This window comes from Suricata suricatta, chromosome 8 (assembly GCF_006229205.1).
Source record: "Suricata suricatta isolate VVHF042 chromosome 8, meerkat_22Aug2017_6uvM2_HiC, whole genome shotgun sequence".
Classification (NCBI taxonomy): Eukaryota; Metazoa; Chordata; class Mammalia; order Carnivora; family Herpestidae; genus Suricata; species Suricata suricatta.
In genome coordinates this window covers 82,224,768-82,250,244 of record NC_043707.1, presented here as the reverse complement: position 1 = coordinate 82,250,244, position 25,477 = coordinate 82,224,768, and the positions used below count along the sequence as shown (strand labels likewise).

General features: G+C 36.6%; 1 pseudogene; it reads left to right on the top strand.

Moving 5' to 3' along the window:
* Positions 1-1,494: 1,494 nt before the first annotated feature.
* LOC115297658 lies at positions 1,495-2,119 on the top strand (annotated as a pseudogene).
* The last annotated feature ends 23,358 nt before the right edge of the window (positions 2,120-25,477 follow it).

The following is a 25,477-nucleotide window of genomic DNA, read 5'->3' as shown; positions in this document are numbered from 1 at the left end:
TTACTCATTTCCCCTAGAAACCTAACTCTGCAACATTCTTGCAGTATCAGTCAGGATATCCAATGCTGCACGAATAAACAGCCCCCAACAGTAGATGTACACAATGTCCTCACTCTGGCGCAGGTTAACATAGCAACCACTATTTGGAATATGATTGGTCATTGCAGAAGACAGAAAGATAATCTTTCTGGAGAGTCCTTCTTGGCAGTTATATGTGTGGCCTTCAACTGAAAACACATTTTATTACCAAAGTCCAGCTGAGTGTCTTATCATATTTTATCAGTCTTGTTACTAGTTTATATTAATAAAACATTTCAAGGTTTTTAATAGACTGACATTAAGTCATTTTTTTCTCCAGGGTGTCTGGGTGGCTCAGTCAGTTAAGCATCTGACTCTTGGTTTCAGCTTAGGACATGGTGTTTGAGTTTTCATGAGTTTGAGCCCTATATTGGGCTCTGAACTGGCAGCCCAGCAGCCTGCTTGGAATTCGTTCTCTCTCCATCTCTCTGCCCCTCCCCCATTTGTGCTGTCTCTGTCTCTAAATAAATAAATAAATAAACAAACTTAAAAAGATCATTTCTTCTCCAAACTTTATTTGTGAAAATTGTAAGACTATATTGATTCTTGAAAAAGTCACTTTTTGGGGCAGCTGGGTAGCTCACCAACTTTGGCTCAGGTCATGATCTGATGGTTCATGAGTTCAAGCCCCATGCCTGACCCTGTGCTGACAGCTCAGAGCCAGGAGCCTGCTTCATATTCTGTGTCTCCCTCTCTCTCTCTGCCTTTCCCTTTTCCCCCACTAGCACTCTGTCTCTTCTCTCTCTCTCTCTCTCTCTCTCTCTCTCAAAAGTAAATAATCGTTAAAGAAAAAAGAAAAGTCGTTTCTTGTACCAGTAATGTTACCCTACCAAACATGTTCTCTATCATATGAACTAATATATTTCCAGCTTTTGCCTATGTTCTTAAGTGTATTCATTTGTATATAAGGATTATATTTCTTAAAACTTGCAAGAAAGGAAATAATCCTCCTGAATCAAATCTATTGAAATTTCTTCAAAGCATCAAAGCCAATAAATACTTCAACCACTTTTGACCTCAGTTCTAAGCCACAAAACTATCTTTCTCGTAAGTCTCAAAATGTCAGGATTTTCTAAAAATACTAAGTGTATAAACATCTAAAACTTGAATTTTTCTTCACATATTAAATTTAGATATAGCTGACTCTCTAACAATATGAGGATTAGGGGAGCCAACCCTCCACAGGATCTAACTTTTGAGTCCCCAAAAACTTAACTACTAATAACCTACTCTTGACGGGAAGCCTTACCAGTAACAGTCAAATAACACATATTTTGCATGTTATATGTGATATATACCATATTCTTACAATAAAGTAAGCTAGAGAAAACATTATTAAGAAAACCGTTTAAATATTGTAAAAAGTCTGTAAATACACTGTACCCAGCAGCACCAGTTCTGTCTTTTGCTTCAACAATGGACAAAATGGACCCAGGGGCAACGCTTTTTCGAAGTTCCAACCACTGCCCAACCTATTTTGTCGTGGCAAACTTCGGAACCATTTTATCAGCAATGCTCTGCCTCCAGGACACGCCAACACCATTTTTTAAGTTTGGCTCCTTATTGCTGACCAACCATGAGTTGCAGATTGGTCAGGATTATTCAACCAAAGTGGAAGTGTCAACCACCTAATCAGCATGCATGTGTGGGCCTGCTACACCTACCTCTCTTTTGGGCTTCTTTTTTACGACTCTGGAGGCATGGGCTGCTTCTTTCCTGAGTCAGCCAATGAGAAGCAGGAGGGCACCGAGTTCTTCTTGAAGATGCAGAACCAGCCAGGCAGCCATGCCCTCTTTCACGATGTGCAGAAGTTGTCCTGGGAGAAGAACCTGAACAAATCCTTTTGTATCTGCAGGCCTTGGGTTATGACGGCGCAGACTTCCCCTTCTCTGTGATATCCAGGAAAACCACTTCTTAGACGAGCAAGTGAAACTCATCAAGGAGATAGGCAATCACTTGCCTAACCTCCACAGGCTGGCTGGCCACCTTTGCCACGCTGGGCGAGAATCTCTTCAAAAGGCTCACTCTTAAGCACAGCTGAAGCTTGTAGAACCCAGAGGCCCTTAAAGGGACCCTCTGCTTCCCCCTGGTGTCAGGACTTCTGGCTAAGCCTTTTCCTAAGCCTTTTCCTACAGCAGAGCTGACAGGCAGCTCTATCACCATTCAAGATCCCTCTCCCAAGTGGTAGGCCAAATGGAAACAATAAAGTAGTTTGCAGAAAAAAAAAATCTGTATGTAAGTGGACGTGAACAGTTCCAAAGGTGTTGTTCAAGCACCACCTGTAATTAAGAGATTTAATGTAGATTCTTATTCTTTTCTTTTCTTTTTTTGTGAGAGAGAGAGAGAGAGAGAGAGACAGAGCATGAGAGGGGGAGGGGCAGAGAGAGAAGGAGACACAGAACCAGAAGCAGGCTCCAGGCTCTGAGCTAGTCATCAGCACAGAGCCTGATGCAGGGCATGAGCCCATGAACCATGTGCCAAAGTCGGATGCTTAATCAACTGAGCCACCCAGGCACACCTGTAGATTCTTATTCTTATCAGATCAAAAGGAGAATAGTCATAGAACAAAGACAACTGGAAAAAACAATTGTATAATCAGAAATTTGTACCGGTAAGCTGGGTTAAGGTCAACTAGGGTGTGATTGATAGGTAGTGAAAGGTCAATTTAATCTGAGAATATTTTTTCTGAATGTTTTTCCACACACTCAAAAATTTATTTCTCAAAATTTATTAAGTGCCTTCTTTTTTTATCAGAACTTCAGGAGAGAGAACATCAGAGATGGCCACTGCTTCAAGAAAAATTGTCCCTGGAGTGGAAAGAGTCGCAGGCATGTTAATAAATATGTTCATAGAGTATCAGAGATGATGAAGGGGAAGAATGGCCAGAGATAGAACATAACAGTCAATTCTACCCGAACATCCAGAAAAAGCTTCACTGAAAGACAACGTAAAAACATTCTTAAAAGATCAATAGGTGTTCATACTTTGAAAACTTTGAACTCTAGAGTAAATAACTATTAATTGTCCTGTTGCATAGAGCTAATTGTGCACATTTGGCTTGTATAATTAAAATAGAATTTAATAAAAATCTCTATTTTTAGATATTTCACTACCCTACATTTCAAGTTCAAATTACTTTGTTGTAGTCAAAAAGAAACACTTATAAATAAGTGTTCTTTAAACATATCGATTCATAATTTATACTGGTTTGACCATATAGAAAAAAAAAACTGGAAACATGATACCAAGATTTCAGACCATAAACTATAACATTTAGTTATTGGTCCTTTACTACCAACTGAAATACTCCCCCAGATCTTACCTGTGGAGAACCACTGTAGGTCCCTTTATTGGACTGGACAAGCAGACCAAAGTCAGAATTTAAATTCTAGAGGGTTACAGCTGGACTCATTGGTCCTATGGGAGATGGTCAAGCATGGAGAGAATTATAGCAGCGACTCTGAACTAAAATGTACACAGACCATGAAGTCTAAGCCAGAAAACCAGGATCAGTCAACAAGTCAAAAAACGACAGGCTCGGGGTCAAAAACAGTATACTAAGATAATAGTAAATTGCCAGTTGTTTTGGACTGCCTTAAATGGAACTGAAAGGTCATCAACATTGTGCTTATTGTTAGATTGTGTTGAAATGGTTTACAATTAGAGAATTTGGTTGGATTTTTTTATTTCAATAACAACAAAAAAAACCTGTAATATCTAAAGCAAACAAAAATATAATTTATTAAAAGGATGCTAAAGTAGCTAATTTTTTTTTCCTCTTTTGGGTTTTTATTGTGATTATAGGCTTTGATCAGCAAAACAGATATCGATAGTCACCATATTCTTGTTTGGTAGGCTCTTTACTCATTTGCTTGGTGTAGTTTTCATTACTTTTAATAAAGAATTAGCACAGCAACTCATTTATTTATCACAGTATCATAGTATGCAGTAAGATTAGTTATGATTATGATTATTATTTGAAAGTTTTCTCATAGAAAGAAAGTCAAACATTGAGGTTTGGAATAGTGTGTGGAATTCTAGACAGAGTATAAAACTTCAGTCCTATTTCAAGTTTTCAACACTGTAGGTCAACAAGCTTTGAAATATACCTACTATATGTCAAGCCCTGTGCCAGACATTTTCCATGCCATTAATATCCATTTTAATAATTAATTTGCTCCTTACATGAAAATAACATAAGGATGATTAACAACTCAGTAAGTCAAAAAGAGAACACCTGGGAGAGGGTTAAGTATTGGTTATCATTTCTTGAATGACCAACTAACTGAATAAATGTAGGACTGTGTATAGCCATGCTCATTTACTTACACAACACACATTTAATAAGCACCAATAATGCACTTTCCTAACCATGCTGCATAAATAAACCCCGTCTTTCTCTCTCTCTTATTCCACTTTACTTTTTCTTCTTAGCAATCAGTATCACCTGCCATACTGCATATTTATTTTTGTTTTATTATTGTGGCTTCCCTCAAAAAACTGTAAACTGCATGAGAGCCAAATCACATTGGTTGTTTCCCCTATACCAGGTACATAATAAATGCTCAGTAAATATTTTTAAATTTATTTTTATTCAATTTATTTAAGCTTAAATAAACAGCTTACCCATTTCCCCCATCCCCCACCTGCCTTTTCTTGCATCCACTGATCTGTTTTCTGTATCTATGAGCTATGGTTTTTGCTTTTTGTTTTTTCTTTTCTCTCCTTTTTGTTTTGTTTTGTTTTTGATTTCACATATAAGGGAAATCGTACAATATCTATCTCTGTCACACTTATTTCATTTGCCATAACGTTTTTGAGTTCTATCCATGTTGTTGTCGTTCTTGTTTATGCCTGAATATTATTCCACTCTACATGTATGCCACAATTTCTTTATCTATTTACCCATCAATAAATACCTAGGTTGTTTCCATATCTTGACTGTTGTAAATAATGCTGCAATGAACATGGGGGTACAGATATCTTTTCAAATTAGCGTTTTTGGGTTTTTTCTGATAAGCATTTAGAAGTGGAACTGCTGAATCATAAGGTAATTATATTTTTAATTTTTTGAAGAATCTCCATACTGTTTTCCACCATAGTGGCTACACCAATTTAAATTTCTACCAATAATGTTCACATCCTCACCAACACTTGTTATTTCTTGTCTTTTTGATAAGTCATCCTAACAAGTATAAGGTGATATCTTATTGTAGTTTTGATTTGCATTTACCTGATGATTAGTGATATTGAGCACTTGTTTAGGTATCTGTTGGCCATCTTTATGTCTGTTTTGGAAAAAAGATCTATTCATATCTTCAGCCTAGCTTTCAATCAGATTGCTTGATTTTTTTTTTGTTGCTAAGTTATATGAGATCTTTATATATTTTGGATATTAGCACCTTATCAGATATATGATTTTCAAATATTTTCTACCATTCAGTAGGTTGCCTTTTCATTTTCTTGATGTTGTTCTTTGCTATATAGAATCTGTCTAGCTTAATATAGTCCCACTTGTTTATTTTGCCTTTAGTGCTTTTGGCGTCAGATGCAAAGAAATCACTGCCAAGACCTATATCAAGGACCTTAATGTCTATGTTTTTTTCTAGGAGTTTATGGTTTCATATCTTGCATTAGAGTATTTAATCAATTTTGAGTTAATTTTTGTGTACAGTATAAGATAGTGGTTTAGTTTTGTTCTTCTGCATGTGGTTGTTCAATTTTCCCAGGAGCATTAATTGAAGAGGCTGTCATTTTACCATTGTACATTCTTAACTCCTTTGTCATAAATTAATTAACCATGTATATGTGGGCTTTTATTTGGGCTCTCTATTCTGTTTCATTGATCTATGTGCTAATACCATACTGTTTAATTACTATAGCTTTGTAATATACTTTTAAAATCATGGAGTGTGATATTCCCAGCTTTGTTCTTTCTCAAGACAGCTTTGATAATTTTGGGTATTTTGTGGTTCTATAAATATTTTAGGAGTTTGTTCTTTTTTGTGAAAAATGCCAGTGGAACTTAGAAGAGATTGCATTGAATATATATATTGCTTTGGGTAGTATAGTATGGGCACTTTAACAATATTAAGTCTTCTAATCAATGAGCATGGTATATTTTTCCATTTATTTGTGTCTTCTTCAATTTCTTTTATTAATATCTCATAGTTTTCAATATATTCAATATATATTAATAATATAACATTTTAATAATGTCACAATCAAAGGAAGATTTGAATAACTAAGATTCACTATAAAAATTCAACAGATATGTCCAGGCACCATGATAGAAATAATTCATGAACTTGTATTCTAAAGTCTAGAGCACTCCTAATACCCTGATACAGTACAGCTTCATGGGTCAAGTGTCTTCTGGATCAATAAAAAGTGGTCAGTAAGTCAGAGTCATGTAATCTAAAAGGAGAATGGATATGGGCTAAATAACCCCCAAAGGTGGCTACCATGTTTTCTCATATCTAGTAATTGAATCCAGATGTGAAAGTAACTTTTTTTTCTGTAGAGAAAAGCCACATCCAAGCTCAAAACTAAGCAAATGAAGTCACTGTTGTATAGCATAGAACTGCTTAGATGATGAAGTTAAGCCAGTAGATATCCCTTATCTCACTGCCTTTTTGAGGTCAGTGTTTGCTTTAATGACTCCCTAAAACACACCAGTCTATAACATATGTTTAAGCTATGTGTGCAGTAGCATTATGAAGTCAGAAAATGCCATTCAGAGATACCTCATTCTTGGATTTCAAGTACCCAGTACCTGCACAGAGGGGCACTAAGTATTTGTTGGATAACTTCAAAAAATATACAAACACTTTCTCTGGCAATTTACAACTTTCAGAGAGTCTTAAACCACAACAACCTGTTGACTGGACATTATTTATAGTGAATACAACTATCCCAAGACAACCTTGCAATGGCTGGCACAAAATCAAATAAAGCTTAAGACTGTCTACAGGGGTCTAAGTGTTACTGGATGAGAAAGCATATCAGCTAAGAGGAAGCCAGGATATCTTCCAAGATCCAATAGAACCCCTAAGTCATAGGCTAAGATACTGCTCTATAGAGCAAGGAATCACTGTAAAGTCAATTGCATGACAGTTTTATCCCCTATTATTATATTTCCCTTTGCCTAGGGCTTTATTCTAGAGGCATTCTTTTAGAAAATTCAATAAGATTATTATTTCTATTTACCTCCTTTACATGGTTGTAGTACATATTTGGCTTTGTTCCTGTACTTTATCAGCAGCTGGGCCTTGGGCACATGAACTTGTATAGCATAATACAATAAATAGTGACCAGAATAAGACAGGGCCTATAGGGCACCGACAGTAAAAACTTAATAAACATCGAACTTTTACTTCTGGACAGCCTCTCTTACAATACCACAGTTTAACTCTTAATATATCCTAAATAAAGAAAAAGCCTCACTGTCCTCAGATAGGGATACAAAGAAGTTAAAGAAATTAAGCCACTTTTCTGCTATAAAAGAATAACAGCACCAAAATCAAAGGTAAGAGCTTTTAGTAAGAGCTCAAAGCTTGAGCATTTACCAATTGCAGATAAAACCTTTCTCTCACCCAAGGTTAAATTTTTCCATTTGGGGAATCTCTTCTAGTTAAACTACTTTCAAAAATTGACTTAAGTAAAATAATTTACCTCTAGGGAAAGACTCTTTCATTTTGAACCTATGGTGCCTACCCAGAGGGAAGACAGTAATCAATTAGTCAATTTGTTAAGTTGCTTCTATCCTCACTACTGCTCTTTTGAGTGCCCTCAAAGTTAGCTCTCCCCAAAGGCATAGGTGACTAGATAACCATGGAACAGAAGAGAATGGAACACTTTCCCTAAGAGATATATCTTAAAGGCACTTTTATGGTCATCTTCCATATAATATGAGACTTCTAAAAACGTAAAAATGGAAGAAATGCTTTGATTATTAAAAGCCTTAATAAGTCATACAGTAAATAAACTCATTTGGCCCAGCAGTTTCCAAAGACATTGACTATGGAATTGTTTCTTATAGAGCATGTCCAAGGAACATGGTGCATCCTTCAGAAAATGCCACCATGGAGGACTGGGAGTGCCTATTGGATGGCAGCGTACAGGTGGTGCTTTCTCTTGAATACATAGAGTGTCTAATTATTGTGAGTTACTTTTTAAAACTACTGTCATGAATATGACTCCCTCTATTCCCACCCCACCAGGCCTATTAGCATATCATGACTTAGAGATCAGGAAAATGTCAAATGGCCAGGGGTAGCTTCTAGAGAAGCTAAAACAGTTTCAATAGCATGTCCCCTCCTGAGAGATGCAGAATGCATATGGAGCCAGAAATCCCTGTGATAACAGAAATATATGAATTGCCTCTTAGGAAAGAAAAAGAGACCAACAGGATGTATGATCAATTTAAGTTCTATATCCCACAGCTGGGGCCTCCCTAGTACATTACCAAAGAGGATAATTTAGAAAAAGAACAAAGAAGAGGAAGGGAAGGAGAAAGAAAAGGAGAAGGGAAATGAGAAGGAGATTTTTAAAAAGTTGAAGAGAAAAAAAAAATCATTCAAAAGAAACACATTGAGAAGACTTTTAGTGGCTTGAATTTAGAAGAGTACATGTTTTGGCAATTGAGCATTTGGGACATTAAAGAGAGAGAGAGAGAAAGAAAGGTTTCATTCTCCAGGATTGAGAGAGTTATGGGTCCTTTCACCCTGGGAGAGCTCAGTCCTGAAGTTCATTAACATTATGGAGGCTTTGGAACACTATTGAGGCTGAAGAAAACATTACTACCCTGCAGTGATAATTACCCAATAAGGAGGTTAATTTACAGGAGGGATCAGACTAACAATGATAGCTTGAAGAAGGCTTTAAGTCAGAGTTATACATTTCTAACACGTTCTTTACAGACTTTTGTGGGTTGCCCATTTGCAGAGTTACATGTCCCATACACATGTGAGTAACATCAAAACATTACACAACTATTCTAAATCACATACAGCCAAATAAAATCTTGCCCACTCCCACAGCCTACATTCTATGTGGTAATCAGAAATAAAAGGATATTTTTGGAGAATGCAGTCTGAAAAATGATTTCAGTTGTGATTTGCATAATGCTCCTTTCATTCAAGGTCCTGAGCATTGACTTTTGGGACTTAAGGATGATTCCATGGGAATTCTCCAGACACAAGGTCACTAGGAGTTAGATTCCTGTATGTTCACTCTGACAGCATCTACAAAAATGTCTTTTTATAATGATATACTTTATTATACTCATAATGTCTTTTAATTCATGAACCAATCCATCAGCAATTTCTATGGGTTATACCTTTAAAATATATTGTGTATCTAACTGCCTCCTACCATTGTAGTCTATGTCACTATCATCTGTCCAGTGAATATCTGCAATAACTTCTACTAATTTCTCTCAATCAGTTTTCCCACCATTCTTATCCCACAGTCCATTCGTTAAATCACAAACTAACTCCCATACATGGAACACAAGGAGAGACCAAAGAAAGAGTAGACTACGTAGGATTGGTAGGTGGCAGACTTGATGAATAAAACAACAGGAGTGTGAGGGTGATCTGGCTGTTACAGCTGTCACCCCACTGATCACCAGGGTTGATTTTAGGGTGATCTGGCTGACTGGGTGGGTGTTGCTTTCCTTCCTCACAGCTCCAAGTGTGTCCCTCCAGAAGCTGCATTCTCAGTTGAAGAAGATGACCTTCCCTAATAGAGGAGGACAATTCTTCCCTCAAGGGTATATGAGTAGCTGTACTCCCCTGCTAGAATCTCCAAACAAGCTCTCAAAGTCCATTTGTAGGAGAATGTAGGGTAATCAAGCTTCCAATACTCCTGACACATCCAAATGAGGTGCTGCATGTGGCAGTCTGCATTTCTTAAACAACAACAGAAAACAAAAAGTGAAAGAAAGAAAGAAGAAGAAAAGAAAGAAATAAAGGAGAAAAGAGAAAGAAAAAGAAACAAGCCCAAAATGGAGTCATTTGCTCTGCCATGACAGCAAACCAAGACCTAATCACAATTTCTACATCTCCCAGGAATATGAATAGGAATGTGGACTTTTAACAGTCAATCATCTAACAGAACAGGAGAAACCTAATGGAGGACCAGGGGGAGGGGAAGAGGGAAAGAGAGTTGGTGAGAGAGAGGGACGCAAAACCTGAGAGACTATCGAATACTGAAAATGAACCGAGGGTTGAAAGGGGAGTGGGAGTGGGAAGGGAGGTGGTGGTGATGGAGGAGGGAACTTATGGGGAAAAGCACTGGGTATTGTATGGAGACCAATTTGACAATAAACTATTTAAAAAATAAATAGATAAATAAAAAAGAGTGGGGGGAAAGTCAATTGGAAATTTCCTAATAAGCACTAGTGAGGTAATCTGTGTGATTAAGGCCCTGCCTTTCCCAGAAAAAGATGCCCAGATCTGAAATAATTCTTTCTTTTCTTGTGCTAATAACTTCCTTGGCCCACCCTCCTTCCCATAAAATCTTCATTTCAGTACAATGCCTTGGAGCATCTCTCTACTTGCTGGATGGGATGCTACCAGGTTCATGAATTGTTGAAAAAAGAAGCCAATTAGATCTTTAAATTTACTTGGTTGAATTTTGCTTTTAACAAAGGAAATTTAGGAGGCTTGCTTGAGTAGCCTCAAGATGAGTAGATCTCTGCACCCACCCACCAAAATTGTTAGTTTTTATAGAAGCCTTAACTGGGTTTAGTTACTTGTACCATCAGATATTTTCAATAATACATTGCCCTTCAAGGCTGTGTTTTGAAAATGGTTCTGGCTGTGGGAACGGTGGCCAGAAAGTACATTCCAAGGACCAGTCTTCATAAACACTGAATTAGTAAATACTAAACCATTGTTCCTAGAGGAAAACAGAGTTAGGGTCTTGTGAGGACAAGTGGACAAATGGTGGCCAAAAAGTACATTCCAAGGCAAGTAAATTCTGGAAGCCTCTCATTGCCTGTATCCAGTACAAGGTCAACCAGTGGTCATGTCCTCTCAATGACCTCATCCAACACCATTCTCCAGGAAACAAACCAAATGGAGTTTTTATGTCCCATCTCTTCACTTTCTTTCAATAGTTTCCTATTACAATTAGAGTAAAACAAAACTGGAGTTTTTATGTCCCATCTCTTCACTTTCTTTCAATGCCTTTCTATTGCAATTAGAGTAAAACAAAATGCATTTTCATAGCCTAGAATATCCTAGCTCCTGCCTATTTCTTTGAATTAAACTCCTAGACTGTCTCCCTTGCTCATTACACTCTAGCTACACTGGCCTTCACCTTGTCTCTGTAGTACACCAAATTGATTCTCCTCCAAGGTGTTTGCCCCAGTTGATCCCTCTGGCTGAACTGCTCTTGTGTGCATGTCTCCTTATAACTGCCTTCTTCTCATCTTGCATGTTCAAGTTCAAACTCATTTTCTCAGAGAGGCCTTCCCTGACCATCATGTCTACCCCTACTCATCACTCTTACTTTGTTTATCTTGTTTATATGTTTATATTCTCAGACTGTTCAATTGGAATGTAAGCTCCATGAGTACAGGAATCAGGTCAGTGCATGCACTGATGTATTTTCAGTGTTTTCAACAGTGATTGACCCAAAGTAGGTCCTTTAAAAAAGTTTTCTTAGATGAATAAATGAAAAGATGCAATCTTTCTCCTTGCCCCCTCTTTATATGTGATTAATAGGGTTCTCAGCAATAATGAAGACTCCATGGAAGCCTATGAGTCAATAATGTGGTCTTGGGTATTAAGGTAAAGGGGCTGTTTCTGGGGCCATGGAGTAGTTACTGAAGGCAAACACAGAATGGATCCTAAGGATACTTAGGTTACATTTATATTTAGTCTTTATAAGGTTTGCTCTATTGTGCTGGGTTCTGTTCCATCCTCCTCTCCACAGGTGGCATAATATGTCACAACCACAAGCAATCCTCTCCCCTTACATATTTGTGCAAATAGCACTACTTCTATTGTCATAATTTATTGAGTAATATGATATTATGTGCTTGGACACTATGCAAGGGGCATCAAGTACAAGTTTTATTCAATATTCACAACTCTGTAAGATAATACTAGTGTTGTCCATATTTTACAAATTAGGAAACTGAGACTCTGAGACTTAAGTAATCTGTCTGAGGTCACATAATTTAAGATTCAAATCCAGGTCTTACTGACTTTAGGTCTTGAGCTCTTAATTGCTATACTTATTCCCTTCACAGCAATAAATATTCTTCAATGATTATTTGAATAATAATTTGATGCAGAAAAGAAAAAATAAGGTTTTCTTTAACTGAATTCCTTCTTTATGTTCACCAATGGACTAGGTATTGGAAATAAAAAGATGAATTGTCAGGGTTCTTACCATAAGTTATTTATGGTTTAAATAAAGAATCAGGCCTATACACAAGAAATATTTTGCAGCATGGTACATGTCATGATAGTGGTAAGATGCCTACAACCAAATTATAGTAATCCAGATTTAAACATTTCTTGGCATGAATAATGCCTGTGCAAAGTTTTTAAGCTGAATATATCTTAAAACATGAACCCGTTTCATAGTGGTTAAGAGCCCAGCCATAGGGAAAAGACAGATTGGTGTTACTCCAAATGTCAGCCAATTAACATCTAATGACATGTATTTCAACCTCCAAATAGAAATATTGCAGAAGACCACATGCTATTTAAAATATCTGTGAACTTCTGGGAGCTTTACATGGTCAACCTCCAGCTCAGAATTTCTGCTCCCCTTAATTCTCTGCCTTTTTTCTTGAGCCTATTCCTTTATCTTAGCTTTGACACCTGCCCAAATCTAAAACTCTGCTTTGTCCCTACCTTCCTTTTCTACCCATTAGAACAAAATAAGCCATAAGTTTTATAGCTAAATGTTTGCTGAAGTTTTGTGAATCATGGTGAAGACGTTATACCATCACATTATAGTGAAAAGAAATTTAAATCACATAGAGTTGATTCTCATTGTTTACAATAGTTCTATTCTACAAAGTCTCCACAAACAGTGAATTAGAAAGTCCTGGACCACTGCTTCTACGGGAAAACAGGGTTAGGTCCTATGTATAAGTCTTTGGTTATAACATTTTCATCAACCAATCAATACTTACTCTGTTTTATGTGTGTTCTACTAAAAGTCACCTTATTTAATATTATATTGCTGATTCATTAACATTGAACTCACAACTAACAACTTTATAACTCCTGCCCGAAAGCTTATCTAATATATGTACTTTTTCCATAAGGCATTCTCACAGCCTGTTTGCACTTAGGAACACCAGACAGTACTTCAGCACTGGTGCTTGGGGCCCACTGTAAACAACAGAATTACTGACAAAAATGTAAAGAACATGGCACTAAAATTACTGTACAAAAAATCACTTATTTACAGTATGAGAGCTAAAACAAGGGCAGCTGAGTATCTCCTGGTTGCCTGACCTCAGCTGGGAATGAGCTAGTCCAATGATTCAAAGTTTTTGCTACCGTGGAATGTCTGGGAATGACTGAAAAATCACCATGAGTATTGATTTGGGGCTTACAAATAAATTTTACCAAGTAGGTAAATTCACAAACACAGAATCTGCAAATAACTAATATCAACTGTATGAGACACTTCCTTACTAAAATGGCCACCAGCACTCTGTTGCTGGCTTTCTCCCTAACTGCCTCCACCTGTTACCATCTTCCTGCTTGATTTCACTCCCTTCAATTTCCCATCTTATTTTCTCATTCAGTTCTCCCATATTACTGCTTTTGATCTAAATTCTTGTCATTCGACTATGAGAAGTGGTATGTCCAAAGCTATCCCTCAAGACATACATCTAACACATGATTACACAGAGCCAGCAATGACTCTGAGATTATAGTCTTACCTATAATGTATCGTATCAGTTTGCTAGAGCTGTTGTAACAAAGTACCACACACTAGGTGGCTTAGAAAAACATAAATTTGTGTCTCACAGTTTTGGAGTCTAGAAGTCCACAATCAAGGTGCTGGCAGGGCAAGGCTTCCTCTGAAACCTGGAGAAAAGAATCTTTCTTTGCATCTTCCTAGCTTCCTGCAATTTGCCAGCAATTATTGTCATTCTTTGGCTTGCTGTTTCAGCACATCAACCTCTGCCTCCATCATCAAATGGCATTTCCCCCACATGTGCCTCTGTCTCTGTATCTCTGGTACTTTCCTTTGGAGATGTTTTTGACTGAATGAAGGGAGGCCAGTAAAACTAGTAGATTTTTGCAAGCTGGGGAATATTTTATTGAATTTCTATAGTGACTATCTATAGACAGTTAGGAGGCATTATACATTCCCTGCACATTTCCAAGTATTATATATTCAGGATTAGTTTACTACTTTTTGTTCCATTGTCCCACTTGAGAATTGTTTTTCTTTATGATGATGCCCCCATCAGAAGGTGAATAGGAGTAGAAACTATTTGTTAGAATCCGTCTTCAACATGTAACCTATCCACCTCACTAAGAACTCCACTTCTCTCCAAAGGAGGGAGACTTGACAGCCAAATTTGTAGTGAGTCACACTCCTTGACCATATTTTATGGGACAAGGCATCCACTAAGCAGGACCATTAACATTATATTTCCCAAAAGCTTGTTTTAATGAAAGATAGATGCTGGTTTCTGCTAGTTAGTTAAATTAAGAACAGCTAAATTTGGCAGCTGTAAGGAAAGGATCTTCCATTATATCCCTAGAGAACCATGAATTGAAAAATCAAACAGACTTGAAAGCAGAAGCCAAGATGACAGACCATGAATTCAGCAATAAAAAAAGTCAGGGCAGTGGCTACCTCTAATACAATACTGCATGTTAACTTACTGGAATTAAAAAAAAAAAAAAGACAATGGCTCTCTTGGAGGCTGCCAATTCATAGTTCCATCCTATTGGAGTCTAAAGTGCACTCTCTATTACGTGTTCCACAAAACACAACTAGGTACAGATAACAAGCATTTCCTCCTCCTTTTTTTTTGCACTAGTTTATTTCTGTTTTTGCAGTTGAGTAGCCTTCATTAAAATGAAACTCAGACTTTTCCACCACTTGTTGGTCTCCTGGACAAGACCAAGTAGTGGAGCTACGAACACGAGGATGGCAGGAGAGAATTTTTTCAATCTCAAAAAATGTTATCTGGCCAGCAACAGTGATATATAAATGATTGAACTGCAACATTTTAATCATGTGAGAAATGAGATTATTCCTGACCATAAAATAATCAAACTGGCATAAGTACTTTGTCTCCTATCCATTTTTAATGAAATATACACTCCTTATTCAATAGCATTAATAAATTCAGGGTCAACTCTTCATTTTTGTACACTGCAGTTGGAGGAGTTAAGATGGTGGAGGAGTAGGGAAACCCTAGGCTCTTCTGGAAAGAGCTGACAAAACCCACCATATTGTGGAAGGTAGGAATGGCAGAGAGTTGATTTATGAGGGGAAAATAAGTGTAGGTGCTGCTGATTGAGGAGAGACAAAGAAAGAGTGAAAGTGCAGGAATATTAGTACTCTGCAATTAAAACTGATTCCTATGTGACTGTGATACATTTCTATGTTCTTTCCCACAGTCTGTCAACTTTTTACCTTCTATCAGGCTAGCATACCTTAAAACTCTTAACAAAAAAAATGGTTCCATCCCAAGTTCTATAATTTCACACTGGCATTGAGTTTCACTTGTCATCACATTTTGTTTAGACACAAATTTTATGTTCTACTTACCATTGCTTTTTCTAAGTGATATTTTTAAGGTTTTCTAAAATTTTATGACAGATATGATGCAGTTTCTCTGGAGCATTTTACCTTGGTACCACTCAGATGCTGACATCTAAACTGCTGTAATCATATTCCACAACAGAGATATTTATTTGTTCATTTACACTCCAAATGTTGTTGAATATTTGCCAAAGGCAATGTCTTTGTGAGACCACTGGTTCTGCTTCAAGAATCTTACAAACTCAGGGGCATCTGGGTGTCTTGGGTAAGTGTCTGACCCTTGGGTTTGGCTCAGGTCATGATTTTAGGTTTGTGAGATCGAGCCCCACATTGGGCTTTGCAGTGACAGCATGGAACCTGCTTGCTCTCTTCCCCTCTCTCTGCCCCTCCCCCACTTGTGCTTGCATGCTCTCTCTCTCTCAAAATAAATAAACATAAAAAAAAATTTTTAAAGAATCTTACATTTTAGTAGGAGAGCTAAGATGTAACACAAATTAACACAATTAAGCTAGAATACAAAAGTAACTTAAGAGAGACCATTTAGAAATAAAGATAGTATTATTTTTGAGTAACTTTAAGTTCTTTTGTGAAAGAATACAACTGGAAATACGAGAAATTGAAAAAATATACAACTGGAAGCAAGATAAAGGTAAACACTAGAAAAAATGTATGCAGAGATTTATTTTCTTGCATTTTAAAAATTAAAATAAATATTTTGTTTTAAATCCAGCCAAATATATATGTTACATTATATATATAATATAATATATATATATATTCTTTTTGCTCTTACTGATTGCTTTAGTACTTTTAGTAATCCTTCATTAATCAACAAATTCCATGTTATTTTCACCTTTACTCAAGGACTTCTCTAATGTAGTCAAAAGTTTTCCCATAGTTTTAAGGCAATACAGCTCCTTCAGAGTCAACATACCCCTTTATTAGGGTTTGTTGAGCCTTTTGCTAGGCCTTGCAATTCCATGAAAATTTTGCAGAGCAAACAGTGGCCTATCTTTCATATGTTTTAGTCATGAATGAACCTCAGTGAATAGAATCCAGCATTAATCAAAATGTATTTACCAAAAGAAAGTCTCATGGAAGAGAGGTATGCCTTCCAATGAAAGACATTTGTTTATACCCAAAGTATTGGGGGGAAATCATTTAAGCTCAAGTAAGAATTCTGCTAACCTATCATTTCATGTGTATGTTATTGTCACATGATAAAGAATGATCTCAATTAATATTTTATAAGTCAGAACTGAATACGAGCAGAAATCCAAGATAAAGGATGGCTGAATCCCAAGTTTAAGATATGTGAAATTAAACATGTTTTGCCTCACAAACTGCAATATTTTAGAGACCAAAAGAATGGTGTTACCTGCATACTGAAACAAATTCTGCCTTGATTTATATGTAAACTCATGCAGTAGATAAGCTATTCAATTATCTATCCAAGTAGGAGAAATGTAAAAACTGATATTTAATCCATATCTTTCTTTTCTTCTGTAATCCTGTTTGAAGGAGAATCATCATGCATTGTGGATGCACTTTTTTGTTAGCTGGAGAGTCTTGCCTCATCAACACTCAATCCCCATCCTTTTCATTCAAGGCAGAAATATAAGAGCCTCCTTCACAACTGTGAACTTTCAGTAAATATACTGATGGAAATACACAAGCTAGTCACACAGATAGAAGAGAAGAATAAGTTTGATCACCTGAAGGGAGCAAAGGTTTCTCTATGGTGCTAGGGGAGACTAGATCACCCACCGTTACCTCAGCAGTTCAGCTCACAAGTCCTGAGATGCTCTGGAACATGAAACCCTTTGTTTCAGCAAGATGGGGACTATGATCCAGACCTGCGATGTAGGATTTTGCCATTGTTAACTGCACAAAAGTATCCAACTAAGAGGACAAGAGGGGACCAACATTCAGCCCTCAGGGCAGGTTCCAGGACAGGCTTCTTCAAAAAGCAGCATGTTTTTCTAATTCACTCAAAAGCGTTCTCCTCTCGTAAACCATGGCCCTGAAGGACTTCATCCGTTCTGATGGAATGTTTTCCTAATTCCCATCGAGGCATGATATGGCCTCGTATTGGCCTGGAAACAAATACCAGAGTAAAGTTATTTAAGGGATAATTATTTCTATTAAGGGATACATTATAGTAAATATGAAGTGCTAAGAATATAATGTCTAAAACATTTACCATGCACCTGGTACTCTACTAGTTGTTTTTATGCAATCTCGTAAAAATTTTACAAATTTCATAAGGTAGATGTTATTCAAAGAACCCTCTTAAATATCTTTCATCTAAAGGACTCCCTATATTAACAGACATTCTCCACCCTCTCAAGAAAACAAAATTAGCAATGCTCATCATACACTGAAGAATTATATTCACTAGGCTATTCTTTAATAGTAAATATTACTAAAGAGTGTTCATTTCTTCATCCAAAGTTTGGATCCTGAAACTTTTAAGGTCAGTTGTCATTATTTTGAAATTATGTTATTTAAATGATTTGTAAACCAAAAACTTAGAAGTTCCTACAGAAATAAAGTTGTTTTCTAGATTTTTGTACAAATATTAAATTAAATATTTGGGGAGCCAAATAAAATGGGTAAGTAAAAAGAACTGCTGTTGAATTGTCATTGCACAGCCACTGTTAAGTGCTAGGAACAACAAAAATTGAGGATTGTGCTTCAGATATCTAAGTTCTCACTCATTTTAAAGAAACTAAGACTAAAAGTCACAGAAGAAACATAATGATGTGGTTTATGCAAGACCATACCAAAGTCTGATCAAAAGAAAGGTTTTTTTATTCTTCAACAGACTATTGGCAAATGAGTATTTAAGTTATAATTAAATCCTTAATATTTGTATATATTACTTTTTTAAGATTAACTTTTTAAAGACAGCCTCTACTGTATTATTAACGGTACAGAGATGATGACAATGAGTCAGCTTGTTATATAAGTTGCAAAAAATAAAAATAAGAAACCACAATGAAGACTGAGGACTTGAAATCTTAGTCTCCATTTTTAGAGTCTATATCCAGCCTTGAGACACATCTTAAGCTCTTGATGATTTGACTTCTGCTCAGATCTGCAGACTCATCTTTGCCAGCACCTCACTTGTGTTCTAAAAGTGTAGCCATGATAAATTGCCTTGTGTTTCCCAAATGCCCTATGTTCTATTATTCACTCTGACTTCTAAGCCTTTTACTTATCTTCCTATCTCAACTAGAGCATGGAATCTTTAAACTCAAGTTCTCAAGATCATCCTTGATATATAGCAACAAACCTAGTGCCTGGCATGTTATTGATGATCAGTATATATTTTCAGAAGGAAATAAGAAAGGGAACTATTCTGAGGGGATTTTAATTAATCTTTTCAAAAACTGGGAAAATAAGAGCATCACCCATCAGATTATGAACTATAAGAACGCCAGGCTGGTAGTAAAACACAGTGCTAGATATCCATGATCTGATCTTAAAAATTTGTTATATTTCAAGATCAACTGATATGCACATTTTAAAAATCTTTTTTTAATCTTTCTATGATTAATACATTTAAAATTTTAAAAGAAACATGCTGAAAAATGAGCTAAGACACTCGTAGAACAGCTTTTATATACTAAGCATTTTAAAATTTCAGTTTTACTACATGAGTCACATTATTTCAGACTCTACTAATTTAAAATGTATAATTATTCAGTCATAGACTAGGGTAAAATTTACCTTATAAATTTCAAGGATAAAAAAATCAAGTTTCAAAGCCAAATAAGAGTATGAAAAAGAATAGCAGGGGAAATATTTATCTAATTTAAAAGAATTACTTAAAGCTCATTAGAAGCATTTATCTGCATAAAAGTAAATCAATAGTATAATTGCAATTCATTGTCTTCTGTACTTTAAAGCTATTTCTTTAGCAGGTTTGTTCTATGCAATTCTTTTTTAACCTAGATTAGGTACCTAAAAGTAATGCAGTTCATTTTTAAAAGCATAATCTTATCTTTTAATCAATTCAAACTATCCTATTTCAAGCAGTGCTCAATCTCTTTTCTAAAATAAATATAAGGGATAATCATTTATCTAATCATTTACTTATTCAATGAGCATTTATTAAGAGTATTCCATTCTCTAAGTTCTTTCCTAAACACTCTGAATGTAGCAAAGGATAAACAGATATGATTCATCTTCTCACAGAAATTATATGCCCCTGGAGACACAGAAAATAAACAAATAAACAGGGCAAAATGAAGAAGAGACAAGTGCTCTATGATGAAAATAAAAGAGTGTGATGTGACATGCAGTTATTTCAAATTGAATAATCAGAAAACATTTTTCAGAGGAGGTATTTAAACTAAGACTGAGTATTAAAGAGAAACCAACCATTCAAAAATCTATGAAAAGCATTACAGGCAGAGAAAATAGCTAGTCCAAGGACCCAGACAGTGAGTAGAGAGGAGCATAAGAGGAGTTAAGGTCATAGAGTTAGCAGGGATTGGATCATGTAGGGCTTTATAAACTAATAGTGTAGACTTTATTATGTGTAATTGTGTGTCACTGGAGATTTTTAAGGAGAGGAGAGATAGAATGTGATCAAGAAGGTTTTGAAAATACTATATAAAGATTGGTTTAGTAGAAGCACAGGTTGGAAGGAGGGGAACGGAGTGCAAACAATGAAATCAGTTAAGAAGCCATTTCAGTGGTCAACATGAGACAAAATAGTAGCATTAAAGACAAGAGAAGAGTAGACAATTTTCAGACATTTTTAATGAAGAATCTTTAGAACTTAAAGATACTCATCAGAAGTGAGGGAAAGAGAGGAACAAAGTTTGACTCTTATGTTTTTGTGTTGAGATACTAAATGGTAATGACATTCAGCCAGATAAGAAAGACTGAGAACAAATAAGCTGGGATAGAAGATCAAGACCTTTGTTTTGAGCACTTAATAAATGAGATAGTTTATTAAATATCCATGAGCCTAGATTTTAGAGATGGAAGTGAAAATAACAAAATTAGGATTCTCCAGCAGTGACTATAAACGTAAATCCATAAAACTGAATGGTATTGCCTAAAAAAAGAGTAAAGATTAAAAAACAAAAAACAAAGCAAGCTTACACAACAAGATATATGGCATGCCAATATTTAAAGATTATGCAAAAGCACTGAAGACAGCAAAAGAGATGCACAATAATTAGGGAAAATGAAAGACAACAAGAACCAGTACCAAAGAAGTCAGAAGAAAAAAAATTTCAAGAGGAAGAAACCATCTACTCTATCAAATGTTACTGAAATTTAGTACAGTCCAGTGAGAAAAGTGGACTGGACAACTGACTTTGGCAAAATTTTTATTGGGAGAGATTATATGAGGAACAGTTTTAGGAGAGTAGTACTGTAGTAGTACTGGAAATCTGATTAAGTTGAGGGAAGAATTAAAGTGGAGAAATACACTGTATATAAATGTATAACATTGGGGGAGGAGCCAACAGCGGAGAAGAAGGGAGCTCTGTAAACTTCATCTGCCCAATCTACTGAACTGAAAAGGACATTACTTTTATCTGCAAGAGTGGAAGGAGAAAATAAAGACTCCAGAAAGAAGACAACCCTCAAGAAACCTGAGTGAGTGAGTGCAAACTGGGGAGACTGGAAATCGGGCCAGCCCAAGAAGGGCAGGGGAGGTGGTAGCCCCAGCTCAACACAGGGAAAGTGGCGGAGCCCCTGAGAGACAAAGGGAGGAGAAAGAGAAACTGAACATGCTCATAGTACTGTCTCTAGAGAAGAGATAAAGAACGTATAACCTCGCTTGGAGAGAAAAACTCTCACTCCATACATAACCGCTGTGCAGCACAAATCCCAAACCCAGGTGGCACAAGGAGAAAAACAGTCCCCACCTCTCTGCAATTCTGGCAGGGAGTCAGCAAGGCAGCTGCAGGGGTGCACACCTCATTTCCAGCAGCACACCTCACCTCTGGCAGCACCAGAGAAAATCCCTGCCAGTGCCAAGAGAAACTGCTCCCTCCCCCTACAAGAACCCGGCTAAGAAGCCAGCCACCAAAGCAAGTACATCTCATCTGTGATAGCATAAAAGTGCATGGACTAGGATTTTGAAAGGAGCCGGGCCTGAAAAATACAGTGTGGCTCAGCCCCGGCACAAGGAGATTGGACTCATAAGAGTAGCTTGCAGTGCTTAGTTCCAGCAGAGCTTGAGTCTCCACCATTCTACTCTCCATGCCCACCAACGCAGGGCCTCTGAGAACAGCCCTGAGACCTACCTACACCTAACCACGCATATCCGCTAGGGGAAGCTGCTGCGTTTTTTTAACTTCTTTTCTTCTTCTTTTCTTCTTCTTCTTCTTCTTCTTCTTCTTCTTCTTCTTCTTCTTCTTCTTCTTCTTCTCCTTCTTATGCTTTTTTACACTTTTTAAAATTAATTTTAACTCTTACTCTTTATTTTCCTTTTTCCTTTCTCTTTCTCTTTTTTTTTTCTTTTTTGTTCTCTTGCCATCCAGATATATTCTCCCTTATCTCATCCTTATCTCTCCCCCCCGACTGGTTATACACTTTTAAACTGTCCATTGTCCTTTGTTGTCTCTACCCCCCTTTTTTCCCTTCTCTTCTTTTCTTCTCATTCCTCTCCCTTCCTTTTCTTTTCTTCCTTTCCCCCTTTTAATTTATTTTTTTGATTTGTCTAGGTGTTTGCATGCTTCTCTTCCCTCTGTGTTTGTCTGTCTGTCAGGGCTATCCCAAGAAACAAGCCAAAGTATGCATGATGGAGAGTCCCAAATATCACTGAGTAGGTAAATAAAATAATAAATGGCACAACAAGAGAAACCTAGAGACACCATTAAAAGAATATTTCCTGAATGACAGTCCCTGGACAGTCAACAAGCCTCCTTTAACAGAGCAATACTAACAGGTGCACAGTGCACAATGAGCTTTTAAAACTGACAAGAGACAGAAAGCTAGCCAAAATGGGAAAAATGAAACAACTCTCCCCTAAAGAAACTCCAGGAATAAGTCACAGCCAAAGACTGCTCAAAACATACCTAAACAACATAACTGAAAAGAATTTAAAACAATTGTCATAAAATTAATTCCTGGGCTTGAAAAAAGCATCAGAGAAGCTACTAATACAATGACTAGGGACTTTCAAAATAAGTGTGATGGGTTTAAAAAGGCTATAAATAAGGTGAATAATAAAATGGAGGTGGCCAAGTCATGGATTGAAGAGGCAGAGTGAAGAACAGGTGAATTAGAAGACACAGTTACAGAAAAAGAGGACGCTGGAAAAAAATCCTGGAGCATGAAAGGAGAATTCAAAACCTGAGTGATACAACCAAATGGAACAACATCCGTATCATAGGAATTTCTGAAGAGGAAGACAGAGAGAAGTCCTGAAGGGGTACTAGACCAAATTATAACTGAGAATTTCCAGAATCTGAGGAAAGAAATAGACATTCAAATTCAGGGGCACAAAGAACCCCCTTAAGATGAAATTTGAATCGACCTTCGGGACGACATGTCATAGTGAAACTGGCAAAATATAAAGATAAAGAGAGAATTCTGATAACAGCAAGGGATATAATGGCCCTAACATACAAAGGAAAACTTATCAGAGTGGTTACAGACCTATCTAATGAAACTTAGCAGGCCAGGCAATGTGTTGAACAGTAAAAACATGCAGCCAAGAATCCTTTATCCAGCAAGCCCGTCATTCAAAACAGAAGGAGAGATAAAGGTGTTTCCAAATAAACAAAAATTGAAAGAATTCATGACCACTAAACCAGCCCAAAAAGAAATCGTAAGAGAGACTCTATGAGGGAAATGTTGCAAAGAATATAAGGTACCAGAGAAACCATTACAAACATGAAATCTATGGAGAACACAATGAATCTAAACACACATTTTTCAATAATAACATTGAATGTAAATGGACTGAATGCTCCAACCAAACGACACAGGGTAGCAGAATGGATAAAAAAACAAAATCCATCTATTTGCTGTCTACAGGAGACTCATTTTAGACCTGAAGCCACCTACAGATTGAAAGTAAAGAAATGGAGAAATATTTATCATGCATCTGGAAATCAAAAGAAAGCCAGAGTAGCCATTCTTATATCAGACAAACTGGACTTTACAGTAAAGGCAGTAACAAGAGACAAAGAAAAACATTACATAATAATTTACAGGGTCTCTCCGTCAGGAAGACCTAACAATTATAGACATCTATGTGCCAAATTTGGGAGCGCCCAAATACATAAAACAATTAATCACAGAAAAAAAACAATCTTATTGACAAAAATGTGCTAATTGCAGCGGACTTTAATACTCCACTGACAGCAATGGATAGATCAACCAGACAGAAAATGAATAAAGAAGTAATGGACCTGAACAACATATTGGAACAGATGGAATAAATAGATATACTTAGAGTGCTGCATCCTGAAGTTAGGAAATTCACCTTCTTTTTGAGTGCAGATGATACATTCTCCAAGATAGATCACATACTGGGGCATAAAGCAGCCCTCCATAAGTATAAACGAATTGAGATCATACCATGCACACTTTCAGATCACAATGCTATGAAACTTGAAATTATCCACAGGAAAAAGTCTGGAAAACCTCCAAAAATTTGGAGGTTAAAAATCACCCGACTAAAGAATGATTGGACTAATTAGGCAATTAGAGAAGAAATTAAAAAATATATGGAAACAAATGAAAATGAAAATACAACAACCCAAACTCTCTGGAAAGCAGCAAAGGCAGTCCTAAGATGAAACTATATTGCAATCCAGGCCTATTTCAACAAACTAGAAAAAGTGCAAATTCAAAATCTAACTGAGCACCTAATGGAACCAGAAGGGGAGTAGCAAGAGCACCCAAAACTCAGCAGAAGAAAAGAAATAATACAGATCAGGGCAGAAATAAACAATATAGAATGCATAAAACAGTTGAGCAGATCAATGAAACCAAGAGGTGGTTTAAAAAAAATTGATAAACCTCTAGCCAGGCTCCTTAGAAAGAAAGGAGAGAGCACCCAAATAGACAAAATCATGAATGAAAAAGGATCTATCACAACCAATCCCTTAGAAATATAAGCAATCATTAGAGATTATTATAAAAAACTATATGCCAACGAACTGGAAAACCTAGAAGAAACGGACAAATTCCTAAACATACATGCACTGCCAAAATTCAAACGAGAAGAGATAGAAAACATGAATAGACCAATAACTAGTGAAGAAATCGAATCCATTATAAGAAACCTCCCAATGAATAAGAGCCCAGGGCCAGATGTCTTCCAAGCTGAATTCTACCAGACATTTAAAGCAGAGATAATTCACATTCTTCTCAAACTATTCCAAAAAATAGAAATAGAAGGCAAACTTCCAAACTTATTCTACAAAGCCAGCATCACCTTGATACCTAAACCAGACAGAGACCCAGCAAAAAAAGAGAACTACAGACCAATATCCTTAATGAATAGAGATGCAAAAATGCTCAATAAGACACTGGCAAATCGAATTCAACAGCATATAAAAAATATCTATCATGATCAAGTGGGATTCATTCCTGGGTTACAGGGCTGGTTCAATATTCGCAAATCCATCAATGTGATACATCA